The 22,429-nt window shown below is 39.4% G+C and overlaps 1 pseudogene; it reads right to left on the bottom strand.

The window, feature by feature from the left end:
* Positions 1-7,792: 7,792 nt before the first annotated feature.
* LOC101721746 (vacuole membrane protein 1-like) lies at positions 7,793-9,232 on the bottom strand (annotated as a pseudogene).
* Between the last annotated feature and the right edge of the window lie 13,197 nt (positions 9,233-22,429).

Genomic DNA, 22,429 nt, shown 5'->3' with positions numbered 1-22,429 from the left:
TAAACTTGGACTTTTCAAGCCTATCAGAGTGAAAATTAACTTTGCAATTAGAAGCATGCTTTGACACTTGAATGAGTTTTTACCATAGGAATGTCTCTGTAAAGAGATCTAACTCATTATGATTTATAGTCAGGGAGGAATTTCTTAGTCAGTTAGTTCTGTTTAAAGTTCATGGAAGACTTCCATGTTCAGGAAGTTACCGTGAGCTGGTAATTAGGGCAATCAGATGTTGCAAATAGGTGAGCTGTGAACAAATGAACTGAATGACAGCAGGAGATAGTATGTGTCCTCCATATTTGTACTGTGTAGCCATGATCACCAACGTTCTCTCTTCTATTTTAAAACAGAAGAAAGTATCATCTGTGGATAAAATTGGATTCAATAGCAGGCCTTCAGAAACTCGTAATTTTCTGAATTGAACTTTTTCTAAGGATAATGAGTGAAATAAATATTGTAAAGTTACTTCTATAGATTTTTGTTTGGTTTTTACATTGATACTTTTTGCACGGCAGATGACAGGACAATCCTAGTAAAATGGACTATCCTTTGCAGGAAAAATATCAAAACAAACCCTAAACTCTATACTAACTTCTCTGCTTTAACATTTATCAACTCTTTCTCATTATTTTTCTCATTTATTCCCGATTCCTTAGATTTTAGAGTTAGAGAGATTATTTAGTAATGGCATTTTGGTGGCATTTTAAATAATGGGTCCACAGTACATGTCACTATATTATATAATGGTTGTAATTTGGAAGCAGCCAAAGCAAATATCAGCCCCTAACTTTATGATAGCTCAAATAGGAGAACTCTTTGTGTCTAAGTGGCTTCAATGCAACAGGAATGATAGCATTAGCCATTATCCCTTATTTCTGGGATCCAGAATTACTTTATATAGATGTTAACCATCCCCCCACAGTTTAAGGTTTCTTTAAGCTGCTTCACTACATTCTCCTTTTTCCATTGTTTTGCACATTACTAATAAGTTTCCCCACATAGTAAGAAGGAACAATGCGTCATTTACTTTGACACATTGTAAAATAATGATTGTCATTACTTTACAATCATCGGCTTATCCTGGTTTTAAGTCTGAGCACAACTATAGTTATTACACCACCCTCACATATGAAAAACTGTGGCTCAGGATGCTCATTAACTTGCTCAATGTAGACTTCCATTATATGTCTGAGTTAGGATTCAAACCCAGTGCTGATGAACAAATTGCCCTTCGCTAGTATTTTAGCTTCTCCTATGGTATGTTTTGACTGATCTTTCTTAATTAACTAAGGTTGGTATTCAATGATTACATCTAAAATTTACAAGTGTAATGTTAATTGCATTGAATTTTCTGAATGCAATCCAGCGTTTTCTCTATGCCTTCTGTCCTCATTTTTTTAACCTTTAAGAAGTGAGCGTCCTGAATATTCCTATTAGAAGATTTTTCCCTTTGGAGGAAAAGACAGATGCAAAGTAGGTTTTGAGTTCTACCTATTCTCTGTGCTCTGCCCATGGTACTTGATTTTGAGTTTCTGCTGATCCCTGTGCTTGTAGTATTCCAAGGTCTGACAACCTGAGTGTTTCTACTGATGTTTACTTGTCAAATCTTCTGGAGTTCACATTTAGACTTTGCGTCAGGGAGGAGACTAGAAGCAGTGTGCCTAATGCCTGGTATCAGAATAATTTCTTTGAAAACATACTTCCAAAGCCTAGATTCCACTCCCTCCCTAAAGCGCCTCCTAAATTAAGATGGATTCCTTAATCTCCTAAGTATATGTGTGTTAACATAGGGCTGAATACAATATTATAGAATATAGAATACATGTAGTTTAATTATTGTTTTTATTCTTCCTGTTTGAAACACAGGTTGAAAAGGGTATTTCTCACAAAAAGACTTTCATTCTCAGGGCTTTTTTCTGGGCATTCTTCTTAGCAATATGGTGGACTTCTGTGAAACATCAGTTTGTCTGTGGTATTAGGGCTAATGGAAACCCACAAAGCCACTTGTGCAGAAAAACTCCATAAGATCCATTTAGACCAATTGTAAATGCATATTTAGTCTTTTAATCTTTGACAATAGTAGACTGCTCTTTGTTGAAACTCAATCTTCTAAAAATGCTTATTAAAACTGAGCCACACATTCACCATTTGTTAGAAGCTGGAACATAACTGATGTGTTGCAAATGACCTTGCATATTCTTTGTCATCAGTACATATTTTAGAAATAATAGAAATACGTTTTTGGTTGCTTTCGTTAAAACACATTGGGCAACAATATGGTTTTCTGTTTGGTCAACATTTGGTATAGTGACTCAATAGGAAAACTAAGTTTTCTCTGTTAGCTGATGTGTGGGTACCTTTATAATTCTGGGGCAACAGCCAAACTCATTAAATGTCTTTGTATACACTTCAGTATTTGTGCGGTGTGAATCCACTCATATGATGCCCAAGTATCAGTTTGAATGAAAAGTCTAGCCAATCCATCTGTATGTTTTGTTAAAACCAAAATATTCTGAATAAGAAACTTTCATTTTTTTTAGGTATTTGTCCAGGAAGAACATTCTAATCAAATGAATATCTGCTGAATCAGAATTTACTAAATTATACTTAGCTTACTACCTTTTAGTGAAATAGTACACAATGGAACAAATATATCTATAAAATTCTATGAATATCTTCCACAACATGATCAATAATTTGAAGATTTCTCAAAGATTTAGGGTTACTCTTCTAATGTAAATTTAATTACCTAGAATTTTAGCAGCAGGGAAAGATGTGGGAGTTGAGTTGTATTTACTTACTCGAAGATATAGCCAGGAAGATGCTTTTGCTCCCAATAAATACCTTAGATCATGTTTGTGACTCAATTTTAACAACTAAATTATGCAAAAAAAATCATCAAAAATATTTGAAGTTTTAAGTCAATCAGAGCAGATGTGAGAAAAATTCAGTTCTCACTTAAGATAAAAGTGGACTATAATTAGATACCCTTCAATAGGCTATGAGGAATTGTCTTTGATGATCATAGGTACTTATGAAGGATAATAAAGTTTCTCATGGGCACCAAAAAAATTTAAACAATTTCTGCTGTTTCATGTATTATCTATGAGGAAAAAAGAGATGCATTATAATAAGAAATTTTTCTTCATCCTTCCTCCAGCCTACCTTTTAAAAACACACTTAATCTTTTTATGGTAAAGCACCTATTCCAACTTTTAAATAGATGTTTGTCTAATGCATTTGAGAGCCTAATATGCCTCTTGGAAAAACTTTTTTTCTCTTTTCGTACCCGAGATCGAACTCAAGACCCTGTACTTGCCAGGCAGGTGGTGGAACCACTGAGCTAAATCCCCGGCCCAGAAAAACTGTTCTCCGAATTATCACTATCCATTGAATTTCCAGGAACAGTAATACTTCACTTTAACTTTAGAAGGACATCTCTATCCTTGTACTCATTTGGTTTGCATAACTAGCTTGTAGTGCTATGATATAGAGTTATGATTCTCATGCATTGATGGGTTAGAGTTGAATCTGAATAAAATGCAGTCAAGAAAGAAATATTTGTGAATCTAGGTAAGAAGTAGGTTTATTGTCAAGAGAGAAATAATCACATCATTATCATTTCCTTAATGACTCAAAACCATGACACTGGACATTAGAATGTACTCTATGTATACAGTTTTATTAAATCTATACATCAGGTTTTCTTTTTTGTCATTGAAACATCACTTTATTAACCAAATGTTACAGGCCGATCACCTTGCTTTCCACTGTATTGGCTACTATTTGTGTTATTATCTCAGGTGGAAGAGCGTTACCATGTTCCTTCAGCCTAACCGTGAGAGCAGCACAGGAACTCTTCTCCACAAATGCATACTTACACAGGAGTCCCTGTGTGCAAGAGTGAAAACTAAGTCAAATTTTCCTTGTTGAATACATGGGAAGAAACTTTCCCTGCTATCCTTTTTGTTCACTTTAGAAAACTTTTAAATTATTTATCTCTTCAAAATATATGTTAATCATAGAAACTACATAAGCCTTCTACCACATCTGTGACCCAGAAATGTCTTTCTTAGGGACCTGGGAGCCATTGTTCTGAAATGTAAACATCAGGAGAGACAGCACCCTGATCTCCCAGTTTCTGTGGGAGGATGGGAGTGTAACTTCAGTGGGTGCTGACTCAGATTTGAAAAATCACCTCTTGGTAAAAAGATGTGAGGTATATTTGTCCTTTTATGAAATCAATTAAATAATACAGATGGTCACCCTAATTAACAGGTAAATTTTGGATAAGTTATATGAAATGAATGGTGCTCATCCTCCTATGGGAGGACTACTTATCATCTAGGTAGAGAACATATGGGAAATGAGTATGGTCTACTTGGTGGTGTATAATAGGGTATGATTTCTTCCTGTATTTATCATCTCTTATTGAATTACCAGAGATGTATATCATATGCTGATTTAATGTATATTCAATTCTAAAACTAATTTTTTCTCTACTATCTTTAAAACCTTAGAGAGGTTTTCTGGATTGGGAGAGGATTTTTTTTTTATAGTACTAGGATTTGAACCCAGGGCCTCACATGTACTAGGCAAGAGCTCTATTATCAAACCACATCCCCAGTAAGATTTTGTTTTTAATCACATCTCTCCAATAACTTAATTCCTAACTTCGAGGCTTTGTGGGGAAATATCATCACTAGGCATGAGGGAATAAAAAAAGATTCCAGGTCACAGGAGGCACTGTTCTTTGTCAGGCTCTAGGTAGAGATGCCATTTCTTATTTAAAATGAAAATGTCAACACTGGTCAGCACATTCTTCTAAGTCTGTTCTCTTCCTTTAACACTTAAAAAAATGACCCTCGTACATGCCTTGTACTCAGTCTGTAGTTTGGGCACTTTCCAGATGACAGCTACACTGAGAAAATTCTCCTTGATTAGATTCTAGAATTTTGGCCCTTTCCATTCAAGACTTTAACAACTACCCCATCTTGTAACTAAAGGAGCTTTACTTGCAATTCTTCAACAGTTTTTATTCTCTTCCCTACAATTGCTTTCAAAGGGAGTTAATAGCTGCATTTGTCACTTTCCCATTGCTGGACCTGGTACCTGATACCCACAACTTAAAGGAGGAGAGGATTAATTTAGATCGTGTTTTAAGGGAATTCAGCCCATAATCAGCTAGCTTCAAGGCCAAAACATCATGGTGAGATGTTGTGAAGGTACAAAAGTGGTTTTACTGGAGGCTTGAAGCAGAGCAGGAAACAGTGCCAGAGAGGAAGGGGTGAGGGACAAGATATAATCCTTAGGATCAGGTCTCCATGATCAACACAGTCACATCCAGAAGTGTGCTCCACCAATTCCCCAGCTGGATCCCAAAGCCAATCAAGTTGACATTCCAGTCTCACCACCACAACAGCCAACTAAAGAAGACCCAGTGGGGCTGAGGTACCTCAGTGGTAAAATACTTGCCTCACATGTGTGAGGTCCTGATTTTGGTACCCAGCACTGCAAAAACAAACAAACAAACAAACAAAGATAAGTATGACACTCCTAAAAGAAACTATAGAAGAGATGTTGGATATGACACAAAAAGCAAAAATTGACAAACAAGATTACATGAAACCAAAAATCTGCAGAGCACAGGAAGCCCTTGACAGAGCTAAGAGACACTTATGAAATGGGAGAAAATATTTTAAACTATACATCTGACAAGAAGTGTTCAAAATTTATAATGAACTTGAACAACTCAATAAAAATAACAACAAACCACAAATAATTCAATATAAAATGAGCAAATTATCTCAAACATTTTTTTAAATAAGGCGTATAAATTGGCAACATGTATGGAAAATGCTTAATCTTAATAAGCTTGAATGAAATTCAAATTGAAGCCACAATGAGATACTACTCCATGTCAAAATGGATATTTTCAAGAAGATAAAACGTAACAAATTTTGGTGAGGTTGTAGAGAAAGAGAAACTGCTGTAACACTGTTAGTGAAAATGTAAACTAACAAGTTATTGTGAGAAATAGTATGGATGATTCTGGGAAAAAAAGCTACAATAGAATTCATTAATAGTACTATGGGATATTTACCAAAGAAAATTAAATCAACATGTCAAAGAGATATCTGCACCCCCATGTTTACTACAGCACTATTCACAATAGCCAGGTATTATTGTTTGGATCTAAAATGTTCCCCAAAGTCTCTTGTGTTTGGAGTATGACTTTTGGAAGGTAATTAGATCATATGAGAAATAATTATCAGTGAACAAATCCATTGATATTTTCGTACTGAATGTGCTGTCAGGAGGTGGGGCCTGGTTGGAAGCTGTGGGTCACTGGAAGGATGGCCTGGAGGGGTGGATTCTTGTCCTGGATTTCTCCTTTTCTGTCTGCTTCCTGGCTGCCATGGGTTGAGAAGCTTTCCTTCTATATGCCCTTCTGCCATACAGTTTCTGCTTTGGAGCCAGCCATCCATATATTAAACCCAGTTATACTGTGAGCTAGTATAAACTCCTCCTCCTTCAAGTTGTGGGTATCGGGGATTATGTCCTAGCAATGGAAAAATGACTAATACACTGGGATAGGATGTCAAGCACAGTCATCAACAGAAAAATGGATAAGGAAAGTATGGTATAGGAATACTATTTGCTTATGAAATGCAGTTATTTCTGAGATAATGGGAGATCCTAGGGGACATTGTGTTAAATAAACTAGGAGACAGAAACACAGTGTGATCTCACTCATATGGAATCTAACGATGGTGATTTGACAGAAGTTGGGAGTAGAATGGTGGTTCCTGGATACTGGGAAGACGAGGTGTAGGGAGGACGGGGACTGGTTGGTGAATAAGTATGATACATTACCATTAGGTAGGACTAACAGTAGATAGGTGTTCTATGACACAGTAGTGTGGATATGCTAAATAATTATGCATTGTATACATCAAAATAATTAGAGAAGACTTTATTGTACTTATTGTAAAGAAATAACAAAAGATTAGGGTGATGGATAGGCCAGATTACTCATTGTATACACGTATCCAAACATCACACTGTACCCCATAAATATATACAAATATTATGTCATTCAAGAGAATACAGTTAATTAGAAAAATGATAGAATTGTTTTTAGAATGATCAAAGATGTCTTTATAAAACTTTTTCATGATTCATTCTAAATACACAGAAAAAAAATGGTGTCAGCTCATTCAACCAGATTTTCCTTATACTGTCTCAGGATTTAAAGATAAATTTTCCCAGAGGGTGTGCAATGCATCATAAAATGGCCTTTTTCTGAGAGTGGAAGGGGACGGACAGGGCAGGATGGCATATTAAATTGTACCATGATAGACATGCAAGACTGTTGTCCAATCCATAGAAATTATATACATTTTGATGACTTAGAAAACAAAGTAATCATTTGTGACAAGCCTAAAAAGCTTGACATATTTAACATACTTAGGAACTTTTGGTGCGGCAGGAATTCTGTAATGGTACCATATGGGCCTTTTGAAAGTAACAGAAGGCCAGTTTCTGGTAAGTCTGTAGCTGAACATCACTCTCCAGCCTAATGAAACACAAGGTGGATTTAACCAGGGTGGACACCTCACCTTAACACACGCAGGAAAAGTGTGTCGTGCAAAACAGGGACTAAACTGCTTTCGGGACGTCTTTAAAATTGATACAGGTTGGAAAAGGGAATTTTCCTTCCTGGTGCGGAGTCCTCCCAATTTAAGGAAGAATCCATCCATTACAACTGCTGCACTTAAAAATGGCTTTTTGCTTATTTAGTTTTCTTCTCTAAGTTCAACCGCCACTGAATTCGTTTGGTATAACTCTGTGCCGTGGAGTTAATGATAGACAGGACAAAGTAACACACCATCACAGCCACCAACTTCTCAAACATCCAGAACAGCCAGTTTTCTCCCTGAGGGGCACCAGCCTCTGTCCTGTGGTGCAGCTTCTTTCGCTGGGCCTCGAGGTATTCCTGGAAGGGCTTCTGCAGAGACGGACTTATGCCAGGGACAGCACTAGTGAAAGCCACCATCTGCTCTGTGATGTGCTTGCTGACTGTTAAAATAACAAAGATTTTCTGGATATGCATTTTAATTATTGGTTTTCCAATCAGGGTTGTACCAAAGAAGGTCCAACAAGGTACAAGAAAATGCCCACATGTTATTCCAGCAAGATCAACTAGAGGATTTGGAATAGAAGCACAGGCCAATATTCTAAAAACTCCAACCTTATGTACGAGTCTCTGAACTACCAGTTTAGCTTGTGAGGGAAAGTCCTGTGCAGACTCTGCATGTTCCAGCATCTCTTCAAATTCCTGCTATTGTTCATCATCAAGTTTAAAGCCCGAGAGGGGAGCTGCCCTGGCAATGAAATATAGAGGCAGCTCTCCAATTGCTGTACCGATACCCTACATGCAGGCCTCAATCCTAACTTTTAGGATGATACTCCACAAGGAAATGGTTCCTTCCATGCCCTCTTCATCTGGACAAATAATCTGATCAGGATACAGTGGTTCAGGGAAATTAACTGAATTGCATTCATTAGCAGCTAATGTAGCTGAAGCTATGTGTGCACCCAGATAAAACAGAAGAGTGTGCAGCCCTGTTCCAAGCCCCACAGAATATAAAATTCCCAAGCCTATCCAGTAGGCAGGCATACAGAAGAAATTGTTTCTCTATACGCTGCACATACTGTTGATGAGCTCCTTCAACATAATACGTAGCTACAAGCACAGCAAGCAGCATTAAAAAAGGTACCACAATGCATTGACAATGCCATAATTTTGAGGTCCATTCCTTTAAGAATACAAGGATTTCCAGAGAAAATTACTGTAAGGTAATAAGTGGTTGCAGGACAGTATTCTCTTTCTTCCTGATCCCTCCTTTTCATTCTTTGAAGAGGGGTCTGTGAAATTTCCATTGTGTTGTTCTTTGTTCATTGCTACACATCTCTGGTCACAATTTTTTCCATTCCCTGCCATTTCATTTATCAGTAACTCCTTTTATTTTGTATATCCTTTTATTGGTACATTTTAGGTATACAATATAATGACATTCATCACTGGAGATATGCACCTTTACATACTCTCTTGGTTCTTATTTTTCCCCCTTCCCCTGCCCTCCCTTTAACACTTCCATTCCTCCCTATTTACAAAGACTTTGTTTCCATTTTTTCATTTTCTCATATTAATTCCATTTCCTTCTTTCCTTTCCCCTACCCCTCCCACTTCCCTCTCTCCTTTGCCCCTTTTCTTCCTATTTCACATTATCTATTATACCTTTTAGTCCTTATTTACACTTTCAGTTTCTCACACTAGAGAAACTATTTGGTATTTACACATGTGTGTCCTGTTTATTTCACTTAAGAGTATCGCCTCAATATGGATCCATTAAGCAATAAATGTCTCTAATTTCTCATTTTTAATGGCTGAGTAGTACTTCATTTTATAAAAAAACCCCACATTTTCTTTATCCAGTCTCCAGTTGATGGGCATTTGGGCTGTTTCCAAGTTTTGGCTATTATAAATTGTGCTGCTATGAACATGGGTGCACATATATCACTGTGGTGTGATTCTTTTAATTCTTTGGGGAAGATACCCAGCAGGGGAATAGCTGGGTCAAATAGGACTTCCAGTCCTAGTTCTTTGAGGTATCTCCATACTTATCAGTAACTCTTGAGGAGCCGCACAGACCCTGGCTTCTCCAGATCTCAGGATCCTGGAAGCAACTCCTGACTAACTCTCACACCCACCTCTGGCCTCTGGCCAACTGGCAAAAATGATAGAATTTAAACCAATAGCAATACAGAACTTGTTTGAGGTTTTGCTCTTCAAAATGCAATAAGGGGTGGGGGATTTAGCTTAGTGGCACCACACCTGCCTTGCAAGCTCAAGGTTCTGAGTTTGATCCCCAGTACCAAAAAATAAAAATAAAAAAACAAAAAACAAAACAAAGAACAAAGAAAATGCAGTAGGCCCACAAAGATGGTGAGGTAGGGATAGTGGTGGTGGGCTAGAGGATAGGATGATCTCTCCAATTACAGCTACATGGTATAGTAAACAGTGTTAAACAGCAAAATGGTAATATTTCTGCAAAGTTTAGTTTTCAAACACTTTTCCAAGTGCATTTAGGTAACTGTTTCATTACTATACTATGCCTGTGTGAGATTTTTGCAACAGGGCTTCTATGCCCTGTAACATACTCAGTCAAAACACAGCTTTGCCTCTGTAATGGTACATCTTGAATTCATGGAGATCTCTACAAATTTAGGCATTTTTTGCCTTGATGCCCACTATTCCTCAATAAAATTATAGCTAAATATCACAGGCCATGAATTATTTAAAGAATACGTTGTTTGGGTAAAGCTTCATTTCATTAAATGCTCCTCAGTGAGACTTCATTACTTCCTTTGGTTCCAGCATGATTCACATCTAATACACAAGAGGCTTTTCTCTTCTTCCATCAAATTCCAGGCTTTTTGGTTTCTTCCAGGTTTTACATTGCTGTTTTTTCAGTCACAGACAGCTACCTTCCCTTTTGTAGTACTGGGGGTTAAACCCAGGGCCTTCACACTGAGCTACATCGCTATCCCTTATCCTTTCTTTTGTTTTTCTCTTCTCTTCTCTCTTCTCTTCTCTTCTCTTCTCTTCTCTTCTCTTCTCCTTTCCTTTCCCCTCCTTCCTTCCTTCCTTTCTTCCTTCCTTCCTTCCTCTTTAGTTTAAGGTGGGGTCTCATTAAGTTGCTAATTTTCCTAGTAGCCTGGACTCAAACTTCCTTCTGCCTCAGACTCCCACAGTTCTGGGTTTACAGGCATGTGCCGCCATGCCTGGCTTCACATTCTTCTTAATAGCTTCAGTATCAAGGGCTAACACTAAAAGGGAAGTTGGATAACTGCTTGAATATTCCCACTGTTTAATATGCACTTTGACCACACATGTATAGTACTTTTGCATTTTTTTCTGCATGCTGTAATACCCACTGGATTGTAATAATAATGATAGTACAATGTAATTTGCCATTTTTGAGCTCTTACATTTATAAGAAATTGCAAGGGCATTATATATATATATGATTTTATTTGACTTCTAAAGCTATATGAAATAGGTACTATTTACATCTGTTCTATTCAGAAAAGAAAACTGAGGGTTAGTAAGTTGAAATAACTTGCCCATGGTCACACAGTAGATCTCTCTCTTTTGATCTCATACTTGGATATGTTGATCATGTTGCCAAACTATTGTAACAGGGACAAAGCTCAGTTACTAACCATATTTCAAATGGAATCAAAGGTAGCATTACTCTTATCAAATACTTGTGATAAAATTCAGTTGGGATCTCATGGCAATTAAGAATATAGCTTTTGTCTGAATGCTGGTGTTGGTTGTTTCTATTGCTTTTGCACCACTATTAACAAATAAAGAAACAAGGATACTCCTTAAATTTGGGAAGTGTACATTTCTAGTATAGGATGTGGGTCTTCTAATTCAACAGATAATCTTGCTCTCGATTATTGTAATAGAAGGAACCATGTTGGACTTTTCAAGCTGTTATCCTCATAGTTATCCCTACTTACCTATTTCATCCATAAACTACCAATCAGTAATTTAAGAAACGAAATAGATTCAATTTGTCTTAAAGTGGGAGCAGTTTGTTATCAAAATACTAAATGGTTTAAAAATCATATCAGTGTGATTTTTGATATTCTGGCTTTTTTGTTAACCCATTTGCTTCCATAATTTTAGGCCTTCAAAATCCATTCTAGGGACCTCATATTGCACTTTCAAATAATAAACTCTCAAAATAAAATACACGTAATATTGTGAGAATACTGAACAATCTTGTCTAGGGTGTTATCTGAGTCTGACAGAAGAAGAATGTCATTCAAAATGAGAAGATAGAAGAGTATCTGTACAGTCCACGAGACCAAAGAATTGATTAAAACTCAGCACCTATGAACCATCTATTAGCCCAGTGAAAAATAGCCACTCTGTCCTAACTGTGTACTATGATGGCCACCCCTTCAAAGCATGCATCCCAGTTTTAAACAGCAAGATTTCTTTAATGTGTAACTGAAGTTTTACTACACTTCATTTTAAAACATAAGAAGCATACTGGCTTGGAGACAAGTTCATTTTTAGCAAAGCTGCCTTTTAATTCAGGAATAACACAGTGCCCCAAGACTCTTCTAAACTTTTCCTACCAGGATGTTTTCAGTTCTATTTATCATAGTCACAGCATGAAGTAGTTTCTGATTTATGTGGTGAGCTTCACACTTTCGGTATTTTCTCTTGTGGCCTCAATCTATCAGGAAGCAGGTCTGCATCACACTGAACAGCAGTATAGCATTGTCGATTATGCTTCAGTACCCAGTGTGCATAACAAGGAAGACCCTGGTGGAGATGGAGGTCTCAGGATGTGAGGAGGAAGTCTGAGCAGCCTAAAGCAGCAATAATGCATGGTGCTGAATTAGAAAGACAGAAGAGATTTTATGTATAAATGGCACATTACAATAAGACTGCATGGATTTCATACTGTCTGAGCAAAAGGCTTTCAGAAGGCTTCATAGAGAAAGGAAATGTTCCTCAGAGATCTGAGTTATCTAAACTATAAATCTCAATGTCATCATATTTTCATTATGTGGCACAGGACTACAGGCCAATTCTAACTCAAAGTCATATGTGCTATAGTTGGTTGTCACCTTTCTATATCAGTTACTACAGAAACAGATTTAATGCAAGATATACAAATACGTAAGAATTTACAAGATAGGTTACAATGACTTCCCAGAGAGTCTGATGTGGAAGAGTGCAAAAGGTCTGTCTGTATGCTGGAGATCTGAAGAATCCAGTCAAAGGCCTGAAGCTCACTGTCGTGTCCTGTGCAAGTCCATATCAGGAGGTTGTGGGAACAGGAAGCAAAAATTTTGTTGTGGATCACTAGGGCTAATGGTGAATGATACCATTCCCACTTCCACCCCTTGATTCCTGGACTCATGAATCCTGACTATGGGAGTCCCAGTACCACACAGTGGACACTTATTTAAAGCACAGACAGCCTTTTGAAGAACCTTGCGCCAGCCCTGCAATATATTGCCACCTAGCTGGCACTGTAACTGTTTCTTCAAAAGCCCATTCCACCTATTAATCCAGTCATTTCTGGATGGTGAGGAACATGGTATGGCCAGTGAATTTCATGAGCATGAGCCCATTGCTTCACTTTATTGGAGATAAAATGTGTTCCTTGCTCAGAGATAATGTTGTGTGGAATTCCATAATTGTGGATAAAGCATTCTGTGAGTCCACGGATGGTAGTTTTTTCAGAACCATTACATGCAGGACAGGAAAATCTATATCCAGAACAAGTGTCTATGCCAGTAAGGACAACGTGTTGCCCTTTCCATGATGGGAGTGGTTCATATAATCCACCTATCACCAGGTTATGAGCTGATCATCCTGGGGAATGGTGCTATAAAGAAGTCTCAGTATTGGTCTCTGCTACTGGCATATTGGGCATTCAGCAGGGCTGTAGCCAGATCATCCTTGGTGAATGGGAGTCCGTGTTGCTGAGCCCATGCATAACCACCATCCCTGCCACTGTGACTACTCTCTTCATGAGCCCATTGGGCAATGACAGTGGTGGCTGAAGAAAGAATTTGATTACTATCTATAGAACAGGTCATCTTATTCACTTGATTGTTAAAGTCCTCTTTTGCTGAGGTCACTTTTTGGTGAGCGTTTACATGGGATACAAATATTTTTACATCCCTTGCCCATATGGAGAGGTCTATCCACATGTCTCTTTCCCAAATATCTTTTCACCAATTTTTCAGTCATGTTCCTTTCAAATTCCTGACCACCCAGCCAGACCACTGGCTACAGCCCATGAATCAGTATATAGTCACACAACTGGCCATTTCTCCTTCCAGAAAAAAATGTACTATCTGGTACCAAACTGCTTCCCACTGTGAATATTTTCCTTCATCATGTTCCTTCAGGGATGTCCTGGAAAGGTACTGTAATCCCTCAGCTGTCCACTTGTGGGTGGTGCCTCCATAATGTGCAGAACCATCTGTAAAACAGGCTTTAAGCCTTTTCTTCCTCTTACAGCTAATCACATGGTATAATTCATGAGACCATAGGTGCATGCTGGAAACAGAAGACACTGTAGGAGTAGGAGCCATGGACATTGGAGCAACTTCTTCATGTAACTTACTTATACCCTTTGGACCTGTTGTGGCTCAATCACATATACACCATTTCCATTTAATGATAGACTGTTGCTGTGCATGTCCAACCTTACGACTCATGGATTAGATAATACTCAGATCATAATAGGGAACTCAGGTTGCATGATAAGCTAGTGACCCATGGTCAAGCATTCAGTTTCTATTAATGCCCAGTAGCAGGCCAAGAGCTGTTTTTCAAGGGAGAGTAGTTGTCTGCAAATGATGGCTGAGCCTTGCTCCAAAATCCTAAAGGCCTCTGCTGCAATGCACCTATGGGGGCCTACCAGACCCACCAAACAGCACTTCTACCTGCCACTGCCACTTCAAGTACCATTAGATGTGCTGGATCATATGGCCTCATTGGTAGAGTGTCCTGCACAGCAGCCTGGACCTGTTACAGAGCCTTTTATTGATCTGGACCCCACTAAACACTAGTGACTTTCTCAGTCACTCGGTAAATGGGCTGTCGAAAGTGAGGAAAAAAGTCTCCAAAATCCAAATAGGCCCACTAGGAGCTGTGCTTATTTTTTTACTGTAGGGGAAGGTATATGCAACAATTTGTCTTTTACCTTGGGATAGTTCTACACTTACACACCACTGGACTTCCAGAAATTTCACTGAGGTAGAAGGACCTTGAATTTTTCTTGAATTTATTTCCCATCCTCTGTCTTTCAAATGCTTTACAAAGAGGTCAGAGTGGTTGCTACCTGCTCCCTTGGCCCAATCAACATAAATTAACAATATAATGGACCAATGTGATACCTTGTAGGAGGGAAAGGTGATCAACTTCCCTGCAAACTAAGTTGTGACACAAGGTTGAAGAGTTACTCTAACCCTGAGGTAGCAAAGTAGCCTTTTCAGTGGAAAGCAGATTGTTTTTGATGGGCTTTATGAACAGATATGGCGAAGAAGGTATTTTCCAAGTCAATAGCTGCATACCAAGTACCAGGAGGTATGTTAATCTGCCCAAGCAAGGATACTACATCTGGTACAGCAGCTGTAATCAGAGTCACTACTTGATTCAGTTTATCATAATCTACCATCATTCTCCAAGATCCATCTGTCTTCTGCATAGCCCAAATGGGAGAATTAAATAGAGACATGTTGGGAACCATTATCCCTGCATTCTTCAAAGCTTTGATAGTGGCACTAATCTCTATACTCCCTCCAGGAATATGATATTGTTTTTGGTTTACTATTTTGCCAGATAAAGGCAACTGTAATGGGTTCCATTTGGCCTTTCTAATCATAATTGTCTTCACACTACAGGTTAAGAAACCAATGTAAGGATTCTGTCAAGTTCTAACTAGATCTATTTCAATTATGCATTTTGGAGCAGAGGAAATGACTCCTATGTAGATTTGAGGACCTACTGGATCCACTGTGAGTCAGACTTTGCTGAAACTCCATTGATAATCTGATCTCCATAGGGCCCTACTCTTACTGGAGAACCACAATGATGATTTAAGATCTCCTGGGATCAGTGTTGATTCAGAACAAGTGTCTAGTAGTCCCCAAAATGTCTTATCATTTCCCTTCTCCCAGTGTATAGTCCCTTGGGCAAAAGACCTCAGGTTCCTTTGGGGAAGGATGGGAGAAAGACTGACCATTTAAATTTTTGGCGGTGCACCAGGGTCATTCCTTAAGGGGACCCAGCCTCCCTTTCATTCAAGGAGTTCTGGGTCTGTAAACTGGCTCAAATTTGGGAATTAGTTAAGGGGCCATGATTCCCTATTACTACAATTTGAAGTAATTTGCCTTAAAATTTTTCAATTATATAAATTTAGTTAAAAATTTTTTTTTAGGGTAGGCTTCCTATTTCACTTCTGGGAAGACCTTGGCTAATCAGTCAACACTATAGGTCTACAGGTGTCAGTCGGTTCTGATAATTTTTCTGCTTCTGCTGTCCATTATGGTATGTTCATGCTGCCTTTGTTGATCAAGTGGTGCCACATGACCCCTGACACTCTGGAATCCAATCAAACCCATTGCCCTTAAGTTTCCCAATTGAGCAACTGAGGTACCCCCTGTAAGGTCTGGCACACAAAGAAGAGCAATGGCAGGTTACTTCAGGGATGCTGGTACTTCCCTCACAAATCTGTTTCTCAAGGTTATAGTGAAGTATACATTTTCTAGATCATCCCAGAGTGGCAAATTATGTTTGACATAACAAATCTATTCTAGCATTACAAGTTCCCTAAGCCTCTGAATTCCCTCATCAACAGTAAATGATGGAATGTCAGGAATCTTTGACTCATTCACAGTGGGGCATCTTTTGATCCGTACTTCTGACAATCAGCCAAATAAACTATTAGCACCTTTTTTTACTCCATGAGCTGCAACATTAATTCTGCTTAACAGGCCGCTATCAACAAACTCAGCCTCATTCAGGTGTATGTTTTTGCCAACATTATCCTATACCCATAAAGTCCATTCCCACACTTGCTTATCAGGTCTCTGCTTAAAAGTGTTAGAAAAATCAAGAAGTTCTTTGGGAAAGAATTAGAAGAATCATACCACAATGATATATGTGCACCCATGTTCTTAGCAGCACAATTTGTAATAGCTAAAACTTGGAAACAGCCCAAATGCCCATCAACTGGAGACTGGATAAAGAAAATGTGGGGTTTTTTTATAAAATGGAGTACTACTCAGCCATAAAAAATGAGAAATTAGAGACATTTATAGCTAAGTGGATGCACATTGAGGTGATACTCTTAAGTGAAATAAATAGGACACACATAAATAAATTCCAAATAGTTTCTCTGGTGTGAGAAACTGAAAGTGTAAATAAGGACTAAATGTATAATAGGTAATTTGAAATAGGAAGAAAAGGGGCAAAGGGGAAGGAAGTAGGAGGGCTAGAGGAAAGGATAGAAGGGGATGGGATTAATATGAGAAAGTGGAAAACTAGGAATAAAGTCTTTGTAAATAGGGAGGACTGGAGGGGTTGAAGGGAGGGCTGGGCAAGGGTGAAAAATAAGAACCAAGAGAGACTATGTAAAGGTGCAAATTTCCAATGATGAATGCCATTCTATTGTATACCTAAAATGTACCAATGATTAGAATGAATAATCGAAAATGTAAAATAGGAAGAAAAGGTCCAAAGGGGTAGGGGTAGGGTTAGTGGGAGGGGCAGAGGAAAGGAAAGAAGGGAAAGGAAAAATGATGAGAAATGGAAAAAATGGAAATAAAGTCTTTGTAAATAGGGAAGGGTGGAGGGCATGAAGGGAGGGCTAGGAATGGGGAGAAAATAAGAACCAAGATGCATTATGTAAAGGTACAATTCCCAATGAGAAATGTAATTGTGTTGTATACGTACAATGTACCAATGAAAGAATTTAATACAAAAAAAAAATAAAGAAGTTCTTTGGGAGAATAACAGACCTCCTAAAGTGTCACACTATGTACCTCACCTTCAGGAGCCTTCTGTGATTTGAGCCTGGTTATAGGCCTAAAGGCAAAAGTGGGTGGTGAGGGTGGACTTGAGAGTATCAACATTGTCATGCTTGGTCAACACAGAATTAATTTTTTCAGGTAGACTAAGAGAGACCAACACTACAGGGCATGAGGATAGAGATGACTCCTCCACCATGGGTGGGGAAATCTCTTCCTCTGAAAAAATAATCTCATTAGAGTCCAGGAACTCAACATCCTCAGCCTCATCAGGATCCTCCCAAACATCTCCATCCCAGTTTATGGAATCCTATTCTTTTCCAATCAGAACTTCAGATATTCTTTGAGGGTAAACATTAAATTCATGCTTATTTAAACCAACTGAATTAGGAGGGTGTCAAAGGCATGGGGGTAGGATATCTGACAGTGGTGTAGTCATGACAGGTTAATGCAATGAGCTCCTTGGCAGGATAGCATGGCAGAATAATAGGAGTAATTCTCTAGTGTCTGAAGGTAAAGAAAAGCAAGGGTGGGGTGTGTGTGGTGTTTTTGGCATGAGGCCTCCCTCTGTGGTTGCCAATAGCAATCTTGTTGGTGACTTCGAAAAATTTCTGAGTAGTAGGACACAGTTTGCCTGACCAGAGCAATGATTGGCTGCCATGGAAGTCATGTCATGGAACACAGAAGGTATTGCCTTCTTCAAAAGTGTAAGTCTTGATCCCTGGAAATGTCTCCCCAGCAGGGGGAGGGGGGGGAGATAAGGGTCTTACAGTTTTGGAGTGCACCTCCCGAGAGATTTAAAGAAAAATGCTAGAGCTCTGTGAGCCACAGGGCAACCTAACCAGGTTGCCATGGTGGAGGCTGAGAGAATGCCATACTGAGCACTTTCAATGAGCAAAACAAATGAGGGTGAAACAAGTGCTGAGAACCAGGACCCCAGGAATGGGAATGAGTGGCACCAAGCAAGTGCTGGGCTAGGAAGCTGTGGATGATGCTGTGAAGTGTGAAGTGACAGGACCCGAGATGTCTTGGTGTGGCTGGATGACATAGACATGAAGCGGCAAGGTAAGACAAAACCAGTGTTGCTAGGAAACTGGTGCCTGCATGGCAGGGATGAGATCAGAGATGCTGAAACTCCAGTGGGCAGTTCTGGGACTCAGCGCCAGAAGACTCTGAACAGCAGCACAAAACCCAGCCACTTAAGTAAGAAGCTTCTAGTTTAATGGCTTCTGACCAAGTGGAACCAGCCTCAGAGACAGGCATTGGGTCTGCTGAAGGTAATCTGACACCAAATGTAAATAAACCTGCTGGCTGCTGACCAGAAAGTCAAAGTGACTTTAGACATCCTTCACCTGGCCCTGTGCCCTTGACTGATGTTCAGCTTGATATCATACAGGAAAAGTCTCATTTGCAAATTAGCCTGGTTGCCTAGATTGCATAAGGAGAGAGGACAGACTGTTTTGAAATTGGAAGAAGCTGGGATGATACACCCTGGACAAAATCCTTCCAAGTGGCTGGTTTGGCTTGTGTGGAAGACAAACAGAACTTGTTAAATGACTGTTGACTACAAGGAACTGAACAAAATGACTCCTCTGTTGCATGGAGGGCAGGCAACAAACCTTTCAGGTTTTGCCACAAGGCCATGTGCAGAGCCAAATTCTGTGTCATGGCCTGGTGGCCCAGGACTTGGCCACCTGGACCAAGCCACACTGTGTCTTTGTTCCATTATATTGATGATGTCATGTTGACCTCTGCTTGCCTTACAGATCTGAAAGGTACCATACATGATCTGAAAAAGCTTTGTTGGCCTGGGGATGGTCCAATAGCAGACAAAGTAGAAGCTTTGCTGGCCTGGAAATGGGCCATCTGATGACAAGGGAACTGGCTTATCTGTCCAACTAATTGATGTTGTATGGTCCAAAAAGATAAACACAATTCCAGATAACCCAAAAAGGATCAATATGAGACTAGATAGACACAGCAGAGCCTATGTATAGAACTCAAATAGGGACAGTCACACAAATGCAAGCCCTCTGAGTCATTGATCTTACCCTGCCTTTTAGCTAGCTGAAAGTGTGGATGGGTTAGGTATGGCAGAAGTTTGTGATAAAACAAGGGAAGTGGAAGCGCACCCCATTGGCTCAGGAGCCAAGAGTTGGTGGCATTCTCTGAATGAGAAACAGTGGTGAGGTACACTGCTCTGCACTCTGACTGGGAAACTATTAGTGGGGACAAATGCTGCTCTGCACACCTACGAAAGAATCACAGGGCAACAGACTGATGAAATACAGTAGATACCCAATAGGAGACTCTAGGATACATGATGTATATGGCCCAGGAAACCACAAGATGATAGATTACAGGTTATAACACCTGGCTCCTACATAAAAGGGAGAGGCCTCTGGTCAAGGTCTGGTATACTGATGGCTATAGTCATAGTACAACCCAAAAATACATGACAGTTGGGCCATGTGTAGCTACTTGCATGTAGGAGGAAGAACTTTGTATATTTGCACAGGTAATTGGGCCATATACTGAGGGATGACACTCTGGTTACTGGCTTGGGTGACCCAAAAGGGACAGATGAGATATTGAGTCCAACATATGGGTAACAGCCATTAGTTCCCTCCTGAAGGCACAGCTGACTGGTCCGTGTCTGACCCACAGAACAAGGTCCTGAGGTAGTAAAGGAACCTTAATTGAGATAAGCTGATCCCAGCCACAATCCTAGCACAGGATGAGCCTATGGCCTGTATCCTTCTGGAAGGGTGAGATCTCTCTGTACTGGAGTCATGCTGACAGTGTTGTCTCCTGGGCACACATGTTTGCCCATGCTGGATGTATACCAAACTGTTTGTATTGTTTCAGAAAAGAAACAGATGATATGGATACCAACAGAAGGACATGATTTGACTTCCCTCAACAGTGAGAGGTGTCTCCCAGATGACAACTAAAGAAAACTATCCAGGAGACAGAAAACTCCACTACTGTGGAAGCCTGCCTGGCAAAGGATATTGGGTGGGCCTTTAAAAAAATATCTTTGACTGGACTCAAAGAACAATTAAATGTTACGTGTTAGTGTTAGGGAACAGTTAAGACAACGTAGGCTAAATTGTTTACCAGGAAATGTTCTAATGGCTGTTGGCAAACAAATAAATCTGATGTTACTTGATTATTTGTGCTCAATTGATGGTAAAAATCCTTGAGAGCCACCTGGCAGTGAGTGGCCACAAGCTGTGTTGTGGCCACAATAGTGTGATCATAGCTGCCCTTCTCTGAAGGGATAGGATGTGGGATACCACCTTTTTTGAGGGGTACTGGGGATCAAACTCGGGTCTTTGTGCTTGCACAGCAGGCGGTGAAACCACTGGGCTAAATCCCCAGCCCTGGGGTACCACTTTTCATTAGATTCAAGGCCTAGGAAACATAGAGACACTTGAGGCCACTTAATGACATGACTCTACTTTCAGGGACATGTGCATAATGGATCACAATTATATAAGAATAACTTAACATGCTTAACCACACATGTGTGGCATGATCAAGGCCATGCAGTTGGTGTTTGTCTGCATTCTTCAATATGTGATAAGGCACTATAACTGCTGTGGACTAAAGAGCCTGCATCTGTTTTTGCTGAAGGAATAAAGAGACAGGTAGGTCTTGAACTCTGGGGGTCTGGCTCCAACTCTTCTACTCTGATGCTGCCCTGATGCTGATAAACGACTCTATGTGTTACTTTTATTGCCGAATTAATTAACTCACTCACAGAACAAAGGACTATATGGACTAAACAAACCTCTCTTCAGGTGCCCCTGGGGAGGTTTGGCCTTAACAGAGGGACTGTGCTGGGTTTCTGTGGCTAAAGGAGAGAAGATTCTCTTTTAAGACACACTTAGAAACTTTTAAATAATTTATATGTATCAGGAGCTAGTAATTTAAATCTTTGAGCTCCTTATTTTCATTTATTAATTTGTCCTCACAGTTAGAAGATTTTAGATTACCTATGGATGTTTTGAGCTCATTGTTTTCTTTCACGAGTTTATCCAGAGATGCTAAGAGCAACCAACCAGCATCATTATATTTCCCATTTTGCCAAAAATATTCAAAAGTTATAAAGTTGCTAAATTCCTTATATTTCACAAGCGGTGAATTAGGATAATTAAATGGATCTACATCAAATATTACCTTAAACAGTTCACACCAAGGACTATCAGTATTCACCACAGTGCTAGGAGTAGAGATCATGGCATCTTTAGGTCTCAGCAAAGTAGAGAACCAACTCCAGGAACCACTAAAGCCATTAACAAATTTCATCTTACAATTCTGTTTCTCTAGAGCTGCTCCTGGTACCAAAAACTGTATGTCAGTGCTTACTATGGAAACATATTTAATACACCACATACAAATATATAAGACTTTACAAGATTGGGTTACAATGGCCACCCACAGAGTCAGGTAGGGAAAAGAGCAGAAGGTCTGTCTGCACACCGGAGATCAAAGGATACCCAGTCAAAGGCCTGCAGCCCATTGTAGAGTCCCATTTGAGTCTGTATCAGGAGGCCGAAAGGTCTGTGACAGAAGACTGAAAGGCCTGTGCTGGGGGCTGAAGATGACATCCAAGGTGAAGATGAAGACTGGAGCTCCTCCAAAGAAACAGAAGTGAGCCTTCTTTTTTCCTTTCCCCTTTATACTCTTCAGGTGACAAATGGGTCACCTCTAGTATGGGTCTTTTGTCTTCAGTAAATCCCTTCAGCCACATTCAAAGCTAGGCTGAGCCAATTTAGTT

Source organism: Heterocephalus glaber, unplaced genomic scaffold (assembly GCF_053883595.1).
Source record: "Heterocephalus glaber isolate CG9 unplaced genomic scaffold, H.glaber_assembly_v1.0 deba00000331, whole genome shotgun sequence".
Lineage (NCBI taxonomy): Eukaryota > Metazoa > Chordata > Mammalia > Rodentia > Bathyergidae > Heterocephalus > Heterocephalus glaber.
This window is presented reverse-complemented; position numbering and strand designations above follow the sequence as displayed.